Source organism: Panicum virgatum, chromosome 1K (assembly GCF_016808335.1).
Source record: "Panicum virgatum strain AP13 chromosome 1K, P.virgatum_v5, whole genome shotgun sequence".
Taxonomy (NCBI): Eukaryota; Viridiplantae; Streptophyta; class Magnoliopsida; order Poales; family Poaceae; genus Panicum; species Panicum virgatum.
In genome coordinates, this window is record NC_053136.1 from 16,072,900 (window position 1) to 16,082,779 (window position 9,880).

The window sequence follows — 9,880 nt, forward strand, 5'->3', positions numbered from 1 at the left end:
TTAGGACCAAACCAATGACATTTGAATATGACAGGCTTAAGAGGTTTGCAACCATGAAATGTGAGTTCGTAGATTTCTTCAATTATGCCATAATACTCGAGCCCATCAAGAGCTGTCGTACAAACTCCGGAATTTATGGTTCTTCGATTGGGCCGACTCTGCTCGTGCCTTTTTGTGTGAAAGCGATATCCATTCACGTCATAACCGGAGTACGACAAGACCCTTAAGGCACAACCATTGGCCACCTATCTCAACTCGGGACACATAGACGCATCGTTTAGGGCCTGCAAGTAGAAGCAGGATGGTTCGTTATATTATTCGCACGAACAATGAAACGAAATGAAATCGGGGGCCTTGTATTTCAAATGTCTAACTGAAAGTACATTGTGTTTGAACCAAGAAATGAAATCGGGGGCTCTCTGTCCCGCACCGTACTTAAGAAGCATGTCAACTTGCTGCAGGGTTGGGACCCTCTGTCGATGCCAGAATTGTTGAGTAAATTCCCTATACGAACGAGAAGTAAAGGAGTTTGGATGCAGAGTAGTTATTAGCTATTACTAGAGGAACTAGTTTGTTGAGAACTTACTGTATGTACGACTCGATTTCGGATAGGTTGGTCAACACATACATCATGATATTGCGCAACTCTTCATTGAGCAAGGTCTTAGGAGTCGCACCGCTTGCACTTCCGAGTTGCCCTTTGAAGAGGCTGAGGTTCATTTCATTTTCGCCTTCATTGTAACGTGTGGGTGGATTATGCGCACTAGGAAGGGTGTCGACATATACCTCCTCTAGAATGTATGCCTCTGCAATGGAAGCTTCAATTTTGCATTTATTTTTACATTTGGTTCGAAGGATCTTTTGTTGTCTCTCAATTGAGTAGCACCAACGGCCCTGCATAGGACCCCGCATCCGTGCCTCCTACGGGAGTTGCAAAATCATATGCTGCATCGGATTGAAGAAACCGGGTGGGAAGATCTTTTCCAACTTACAAAGCAACACAGGGGCCAATTTTTCCATTTGTTCAACAACTGTCCGAGTCAACTCCTTAGCATATAGCTGGCAGAAGAAATGGCTTAACTCTGCTAGTACTTGCCAGACATGGTCAGGGAGATAGCCTCGAACCATCACTGGAAGAAGCCGCTCAATCCATATGTGGTAGTCATGACTCTTCAGCCCATTGATTTGCAAAGTAGCTAAGTTAACCCCCTCCTCAAATTCGCTGCATACCCATCAGGAAACATTAATGTTTGGAACCATTCTAGTACTTCCCGCCTTTGTGGCCTCGTTAGGACGAAATCGGCCCTAGGCTTTTTCCATGAGTTGCTTGCTCCGGGGGGCCTCATGTGTAGATTTGGTCTGTCGCATAACGTTGCTTGATCCAATCTGGCCTAAACGTTGTCCTTTGTCTTCTCTAAAATGTCCATGAGTGTTCCAAAAAGTACCTCGACGATATTCTTCTCAGAGTGCATCATATCAATGCTATGAGGAAGAAGAAGATCATCCATTTAGGGGAGTCTCCACAGGCCGGACTTCTGAGTCCAGGCATGTTCGTCACCATAACCCACAAAACCACCATCTTCTTTGACTCGCAGCGATTGTAACCACTCACGTATTGCGGCACCTGTCATCATCTGTGATGGATGGTCATCAACCATGACACCTTTTGTAAAGTTCTTGGTGTCCCGTCGGAATGGATGGTTAATAGGGAGGAATTGTCGATGTTTGTCAAATGAAGAATACTTGCGACCCTTCGTCAACCAGATGAACCTCAAAGCTGCCTTGCATACTGGGCAGGGGAACTTTCCGTGGACACACCAGCCGCAGAATATCACATACGCTGTCAAGTCATGCAGGGAGTACATGTACCACACTCGCATTTTGAAGTTTGTCTTTGTGGCTCGGTCATATGTCCATACACCTTCCTCCCAAGCATGAAGCAAATCATCAATCAGAGGCTCCATGTACACACTCATATTATCCCTCGGGTAACCAGGAATTATCAACAACAAGAATATGTTCTACCATTGAAAGATGACACCGGGGGAGGGGGGGGAGGGGCGGGGGGAGATTGAGGGGGATAACGAACACACGCAACTGTACGGGGCAACCGTCATACCATAAGGATTGAACCCATCTGTTGCCAATTCAACACGTACATTTCGAGCCTCCATAGCTTTCATTGTGTGGCACCCGTCAAAATATTTCCATGCTTCAGCATTGGATGGATGTACCATCTTCTCAGGACAGTAGCTGTTGGCGTTTCTTATGCCCCAAAAGAATGTTAATTCCGCAAGCGCATAGAATCACCGCTGTAGCACTTCACCATGGAGTATTCTAGGGTATCGTATTTTTCCTCAGGGAAGCACTATGGTAAACAGTATCGTAAATCGAATGATAACTGTACTAGCTTAATCAACCGACTAACTAGATGGGGGTAAGCCAGATACAAGATAAGATAAGATAAGTGGCCAGTCTATGACCGAGTGACACACAGAGGCTCGACTCCTTAGAGAGGTAGCAGCTGGGAGGACAACGAGCGAGATAAGACACCTGATACACTTCTGAACTATCGAGCTAGCCTCTCTAAATCAGACTAGCTATCCAACTAATCTTCGGGAAGGTAGAGCTTACTTCGGCGGCCTCAGGGAAGGACTTAGAATGGGATGAGAAGGGAGTCCAACGGCAGTCGGCACTACTGCTATGAAAGCACCCGAACGTGGTGGACTACGAGGGACTGACAGGGCTGTCACCACCTGCCACCTACCACAACGGTATCGTGGGGGTGGAACACACTTTTTAGCTAACACTAAGCTCAAACACCACATCTGCACTCGGTGTTAGGATTTCTCTCGAGGCCTTCGAGAGAAATCCCCCTCAACCTAGAGCACTAACTTGAGATACTCTAGTCCAGGCGAGAAAACCCATAAGATAAATTCCCGACTATCAGAGATAACTTAGCCTAAGCTAAAGGATACAACTTCAGCACTTGAGTTGAACACTCAGACTGGAGAAGATAAAGGAAAGTGGAAATTAAAGCTAACTCTGAAAAGTAGAGAAGATAACTTATATTGATAAATTCGAAAGAAGGATACAAGACCTATACCAGACTTCCGAAGACTCCGAAATCCCGAGCAAGCTCGACTCGACTCTAACTCCCAAACTACTAATCCTACTCTAGAAAGTGAAGAGAGAATTGAGCTCCAAGGTGTGTGTTACAAGTGATGGATGGGGGTTCTATTTATAGCCTTCCAAGATCCGTTCTTAGCAGGTGAAGCATGTGGCGTCGGTTGGAGGCGGTTGTGACAGTTGAGCTTAACTTCCACGCGAAGCCGGAGCCTGAGTGGCTGCAAGGTGGGGCCGGCCGGCCTAGGAGTGTGGCCATATTGCCACCGCCTTTGCGTGGACATCCCTGATTGCTTTCTGGAGTCGGTGACAGTTGCGTAGACTCAACGCCTGCACGTGCTAGGCCGGCTGGCCTCCCTCTGGCTCTCCTTGGCCCTCAGTTGCACTGACATTGCGAGTGAACGCTTGTGATCTTCCAGGGAAGTGGATCGATGACATGGACATGTCTTTGCACTGAATGGTGGGTCCTTTGATCCTTGTGCAAGCCTTTCGGTCCATTCGATCAAACCGACGTCCAATCCTCGGCTTAGATACACTTGAGTACATGATAATGCCCTTGGATCGAAAATGTGGTAGGGTTTGTAGAGGTGCCAGGCCGGCCGGCCTAGGAGAGGCCGGTCGGTCTAGGATTTTGCCCAGTTTCATCCCCTTTTGGCATGTGTTCTCCTGAAATCAAAACTCATCCAAAACTTGTGGAACTTATTAGAATTAAATAAAATATGAATGAAACATGGTCTAAAGCTCGATTTATTTCTGAGAAGTTGACAGTAGGAACGTGAAATAATGGCCGTCAACACCCCCCAGCTTAAACTTTTGCTCGTCCTCGAGCAAAGCTCAAACTGAGGCTCGGTAGATCAGGAGTTGCATCAATGTTCACACCCTGCAGATACCTTGTGCACAGCATATTACTCGTCCAGTATGTACTATGAGTAAGTTAGTTCATACCTAAGGTTCTGGAGGATGGGGCGTATTCGTTTTCATCCCTTGGTCTTGAGTGGTTGAAGGACTGAACAACCTTCACCGGAATGTTTTCTGCTGCTTGTTCAGGTTCCTAGCTCGGATTTTTGCAAGATTTTTTTCAAAAGAAGTTCAGGTTTCCCAATGGTCCTCTCGAGTCACTCAAGGTGTATGATCCTCACATGAGGTCGGAGTTTTGACCCTCTTTTCCCTACTTCTAAGGCTGATATGTGGAGTTTATAGGTAGGGAGAGTGCTGCATACCTTGGTTACCTATATTGCCGAGCCGAATGGTGATCCCTGAAGGATTGGAACTTAACCAAATTCCGATCTTATGGGATGTCAAAGAGATGGAGGGAGATGAACTTAGGTTTAGGAAAGGAATTTGGTCTTTTATTTGTAACTCTTTGGGAGAGTGGGATTTTCTTCTCTCATTTTCAACTTTTCCTTTTTTTAGAAGAATCCGCTCTCTCTTTTGCTGAAATGATTCTAATACTTTGGAGTTTCATGATGAGAAGACCTTGTATGGGATGATTGGGTATATGGTGGAGACTTTGGGTGTATGACTGCGGGGGGAAAAAGATGCTTGGCGGTGGATGTCAATCCCGGAAAGGGTGGTTGACAGACCAGACATTTGAAGCTAGCAGGCGATGGGTATATGAAGGAAATTGATCAGCAGATGGCATGTTCCATTTCCTTGACGAACACACCGCTCGGCAGAGCTCATGATAACTCAAGATAGCTCATTTCGGTTTATATAATATGAAAGGCTCTGGATGGGTCATTATAGCCATGTGGGAAACCTTCACCACAATTTTAATTTTCAAAAGATTCCGAGAGGTTCCCTACTAGAGCAAGCAGTTTTAAATCCAGTTTGTGCTATCTCGAATCCCGCAACAACTTAGATTTCGGAAATTACACTCATGCCTTCACTCAACCATTTTTTAGTTGAACTAAAATGTGCCAACTAGCTCATGTACTATGAGAGTAAAAAGCTGTAAACGAGGCACATACGAGGCATGAACAGAGCAACTATTCATCATTTCCAAAGCAAGAGCTTACACGGATTTCTACTCATATGATATTATCATTATTATCATATTTTTTTATATACGTAATTATTATGGCATGGCTACTGAAAAACGGTCGGGATGTGGTGACTTACCTGGCGGTATGACCCCCCAAGCTTCGAAGGAGCTCAGTCCTCCTCATCGGAGTCCTGATCCTCCTCGTTTGGGTCCTCCTCCTCGTCTTCATCATCATTGTCCTCTTGTTCAGGCTGCTAGTACTGCTGGTGCTGATAGTACGGCTGGGATGGTTGATGGTCCATCCCCATGTGGATGAACATGTTGGAGACGTCGTAATGCATGGCCGACTTCAGCCCCCAGCTCTATTGAGTCAGCTCGGTGTTGTGTGCTATGGTGTCCTGCATCTGCTGCTGCTGTGTGCCAAGTGTGGTGATCTGGCTCGAGAGGTCGGAGATGCTCCGCATGATCGAGTCCTCATAGTTGAAGTGTGCTAATGCCAACGGACCCACCTGTGGACCATAAGACGAATGCATACCTGGGGGGTAGTAGGGCCCCTGATCACCGGCATACCCACTGCTGCCGGCTTGGAATGAGCTCGGGTCGCCATAGGCATAGTATCCATATGCTTGCTCGAAGCTCATGTTCTGAGTAGACGGTCCGGGCTACGTAGTAGTGGAGGCCGGGGGTGCTTGACGTGATGGTCCTGCTCCGGCTTGTTGGTCCAGCCGGATTCTGCTTCTCGTCTATGGACCTGCAACACTCCGTCGTGCGGGCTCCTTCTTCTCCATCTGCAAGGTTAGGCTTTTCACCGCGTAGAGAGAGAGAGAGTCTCGGGCATGGAAGCTCGATCTCTCTATCGTACCCGAGGTAACACATAAAGATAGAGTTTCCGGGCCCTTCGCGCATCATGTGTCCCTGCACGAAGTGCTTGAGGCCAACCTCATACCTGAATGCCTCGGTCTCTGGCATGAAAGTGACCTCAGAATTGTTCATCACACCGATGTACCTCGCAATGCGAGTGACCAGGGAGGTCATATCGATGGGACTTTTGTGGAGATCATCTTCTGCCGGTGAGCGAGCATGGTTCTGACTGGAGAGCAGCGGATTTGCTTCGCCATGGCGTACAAATATTGCAACTCGGGCAAGCTGCAGAGGCAAAGGTCTGCACGAGGGTGCACGACCATGGCGAGCCACTTGGCTAGGAACCTCAGGGTAGGATTATGGATGGACACTATGCTGTTTTTGCTACTCACAGGTTCATTTGATATTGCACTCCACCATGAGTTTTGGTCATAACGATGTTTCTTAGCAAGCTCGTTGGGGTCAAGGATGCATCTTTTATGAAAGCCCAATGCGATACTAAAGTCTTTTAGTTTCATTTCAAATTGTTCATTGAAGAGACGGAAATAAACTTTAGTTTCAGCACCGCTTTCTTCAACGGCAAGAGAAATCAGAAACTCCATGGTTAAGAGTTGCGAACCTGGCTCAACAATGTCGGCGAAGTTTTCCCATCCTACGGTGGTGAGGGCGTTGTTCATGTCCTGCTCGAGTCCTGTCTTCATGAGGAAGCGAGATTCGAACCTCTTGGCATGGTCGAAATTCTGGTTCTTCAGCAGCTCCAGGGCCTCCCATTCGTAGTCGTTCTTGACGGCAATCTGCTTGACCATCGTCAGAATCCTAATGCGAAGTCGGGGCTTCAGGACTGCTGGAGGCTCCTCTTCCTCCCGGGACACATTTGTATGGCGACCGGAGTCGACCGACTTACTATCCCGTGAGGAAGACGAACTCCGTGAACTCCTTGAGCTCTTTGAAAATGTCCTCTTGATCTTTTCCTTGGTCTTCTCGAACATGGTTCCTGCAAAATGTTAGCGCACAATACCTGAAGGATATGACAATTAAGAGGAAGGTTAGTCGTTCTTACGGGGCGTTAAACCACCACAATGTTTGTCGTTCAGCATTCCATGACTTTATTCAAGGGAAATATTTTTGGTGTTTTTCAGATTTATGAGCTTCACTAAACACTACTGAATTTTATTTGTTTTTGGTTGAGCTAGCACTTGAGTTCTCCACTTGATTAGCTCAAAAGAGCTTGATTAAGCAAAGGAACTCAGGAAAGGGAGAGGAGATGCTCGTGATCAGGCTGGAGCATGCAAACCTGAGCATGGGGTGCATCGAGGAACGTCGCCATGACCGGGTTTTATAGCGGCGCGCAGAGGCCAGGCTGGCCGGCCTAGGTGAGGCCGGCCGGCCTCCCACGGTGGCGAATGTGCCACGGCGAAGGTCTACGGCGTAGCTCTGTAGGTGCTTGTGCTCCCTTTCGGTGGTGATGGGATGTGAACGGGGGAGGAGAGCCGGGCGGCCTGAATAGGGCCGGCCGGCCTGCACGTGCACATTCAGTGCCCGCGCTTTGTCCCTTGCTCCATGTGCAAGCAATTCTTCCCATTCCCTGCTGCTCCTGGCTGACACGAGACAAAGTGGGGCCTGCCGGCCTAGCATGTGGCCGAATTTTTTTGAAAATTTTTGTGAAGTTCTTTTGAATGCAGATTTTCGGAAATCAAACATGCTTTGGTTCAAAATCAAATATGCTTATGCAGAAATAGACTAAAGTGTATGCAAGAAAAAAAACTATCCTATATGCAATGCAATGATGGATACGTACCATGAACCTCATGGCGCGGGCTCGGGTTTTGAGTCCGTAGCTGGACTCTCCTTCTCTTTGGTTCGTTTGTCATCGCTGGGTGGAGTTTCCGACGACGACCCTTTCTTCCGCCACACCTTCTTGGGTGTGGGTTTTGATTCGACGTCTTTCTTTTCCGATTCTAGAAATTTCTTACGTTGGATCCTTCATCTCGCATTTCTATAGTTGTGAAGCTTAATTTGCTTCGCCTCCTCTTGAATTCATAGACTTTCTACGTACTCATTGAGGGCTTCGATAGGTGGGATGGACGGCTTCTCTGGCTCTTTCTCGGATTTCTTTTTCCGGTTGATTGCCTTGACTTGAGAACATTGTTCGACCTTCGGCTTGAAGGCGAATGTCTTCTTCTGACCATTGATGTTGAGCTAGATTTCTCCGGCTCCCACATCAATACTTGCATTTGCAGTACTCAAGAACAGCCTCCCAAGGATGAGAGGTGTCTTGGTGTCAACTTCCATGTCGAGGACGATGAAGTCTACGGGAATGAGGAAGTTCCGGATTTTCACCGGAATGTTCTCCGCTACTCCCGCGGGGTAGCGAACCGATTGGTCCGCTAGCTGCAAACACATGGCAGTAGGGGCAAGCGCATGATGATTAAGGCGGTCATAGAATACCTTGGGCATGACGCAAACAATTGCTCCCAAGTCGCATAGAACGTTTGAGAAATGCGGAGTCCCGATTGAGCATGTGATGGCTGGGCAGCCTGGGTCCTTCTTCACCAGGAGAGGGTTGAGTATAGAGGCGCTACACTCCTCTATTAACTGCACGACCTCGGTGGTGGGCAGCGCTCTCTTGTTTCCAAGAATATCGTTGATATACTTGGCATACGTAGGCACCTGCATAGCATCAAGAAGCGGTATATTGACATATAGCTTATTTATTACCTCGACGAACTTGCCGAATTGTTCGTCAGCCACCGGCTTCCTTATCCGTTCCGAAAACGGTAAGGCAGTTGTGTCGTGGTAATCCCGTGAAGTTCTAGGGGGTTCCACGGGGTCTTCCTGGGCTGCAATGGTGTTGGAGTCGACAGCCTCCTCCTGCTCTTCTTCTTCAGCATCGGCATGGCTGGCGGATACGGCTTTCCGCCGGGTTCCTGCATCCTGTGGGAAAGGTGGCTCCTGTGTGGACCTACCACCATGCGTAGTCACCGCATTAACGTTCTCTTTTGAGGGAACTTCTGGTTGCCATAAACTAGGTCTTTTAATGAAGGCCGAAAGTTATTAAAGTTCATACCTTGCTGATTTCCAAAGGGGAGGTTGGGCTTTGAGTTCCAACCTTGCTGAGGACGGAATCCCGAGTTGGGATTGTTGTTGTTGGTGCCAACGAAGTTCGCATCCTCTTGAGTTAAGGGGCACAACGTGCCCGAGTGCCCAGTCTCGCCACATGTTTCACATGTCATCCGAGACTCCGAAACCTGGTTAGCCTCCATGTGCGGAGATTCCAGTTTCTTCGTGAGAAGATCCATCTCGACAGCCAGCATATCGACGCTGTCGATCTGATGCACGCCCCTTGGATGGGCTGGCTGCTTGTCACCTCTCCAACTCTGATTGGAGGCTATCTTGTCAATAAGCGTCTTCGCTCCCGCAACATCGAGAGAGAGGAAGGAACAACCCGCTGCTGCATCTACGTGGTCCTTGGCTTGCTGATTCAGGCCATGGAAGTAGTTCTAGATGATCAGCCTTTCCTCCATGCCGTGGTGTGGGCATGCTTGAATGTATTCCTGTAGACGCTCCCAGGCCTCTGGGATGGTCTCATCCGGTAATTGCTGGATACCGGAGATTTTGTTCCGGAGGGCATTGGTCTTGTCCACCGAAAAATACTTGGTCAGGAATGCATTTGAACAAGCTTCCCATGTGTTGAAAGCCTCTTTATTGGAGTAAAACCACATCTTGGCCTTCCCGAGTAGTGAGAACGGGAATAGCCGAAGGCGGACGACATCCATCGTAGTACCCTTGGGGTTGATGTTGTTACTCACCTCCAGGAAGTTCTGGAGATGGGCATTGGCATCCTCGTATGCCTTTCCACAGAACGGACTTGTTTGAACTATGTTCACCAATCCAATTTTCAGCTCAAAG

General features: G+C 48.0%; 1 non-coding gene across 1 annotated transcript; it reads left to right on the forward strand.

Moving 5' to 3' along the window:
* The first annotated feature begins 9,493 nt into the window (after nt 1-9,493).
* Nucleotides 9,494-9,600, forward strand: LOC120658526. The gene has a single exon (XR_005668724.1). It is a non-coding gene; the product is annotated as a small nucleolar RNA R71 (small nucleolar RNA).
* Nucleotides 9,601-9,880: the final 280 nt, after the last annotated feature.